Source organism: Gregarina niphandrodes, assembly GCF_000223845.1.
Source record: "Gregarina niphandrodes unplaced genomic scaffold scaffold00168, whole genome shotgun sequence".
In the NCBI taxonomy this organism is placed as follows: domain Eukaryota; phylum Apicomplexa; class Conoidasida; order Eugregarinorida; family Gregarinidae; genus Gregarina; species Gregarina niphandrodes.
In genome coordinates, this window is record NW_011645930.1 from 939 (window position 1) to 1,613 (window position 675).

Genomic DNA, 675 nt, shown 5'->3' on the forward strand with positions numbered 1-675 from the left:
TGGGAGAGTGCCCATGGTCCGACGGCTGCCGAGCCGACCACACAGGCAGACCCTTTGAAACTCATTGAAGATTCCACTGCCGGGACTCGAACCCGGGTCGCACGGGTGAGAGCCGTATATCCTGGCCACCTAGACTACAGGGGACGCAGTCTGACAGGCCCTTCAGACGCGCTCACCCCCCACGTTTTCCCACCAGTTTGGTCCGCCACCTGCCGATCCGACCCGCACAGACAGAGAGATAGCACCAACAACCGATTCGAATGGCTCCGTAGCCCTGTGGGGTGAGCGCCGACCACAATATCTGCGACGACCTGGAATACGCTGGTTCGAGTCCCACTCCTGCCAAAAACTCCCGAGCGTGCCTTTACGCTCTACCTACCCAGCCTTCCTGATTTCGGACCCGTTAACCACACAAAAGCTCTCGAAGAGCCTGCCCACACGCACATATTCGTTTTTGAGGCTTACGAAGCCAGCTTAGCCTTGAAGGAAACGACACGTAGCAATGAAAGATGGAATGACCATCATCTTTTTGCCTCCACACTTCGGAACGTCGTCTGCCTTCGCGTCACTCACCACAACAAAGTGCGCACTCGCACACAAGTGTGGCAGGAGACGCCTTTTATGACCCCCAAACGGTAGTGGAGCACGCTGAACTCCACGCAGCAAGGGTTTACG

At 56.9% G+C, this 675-nt stretch overlaps 1 non-coding gene across 1 annotated transcript; it reads right to left on the reverse strand.

The window, feature by feature from the left end:
- Window positions 1-71: 71 nt before the first annotated feature.
- GNI_218700 lies at window positions 72-144 on the reverse strand. The gene has a single exon. It is a non-coding gene; the product is annotated as a tRNA-Glu (tRNA).
- Between the last annotated feature and the right edge of the window lie 531 nt (window positions 145-675).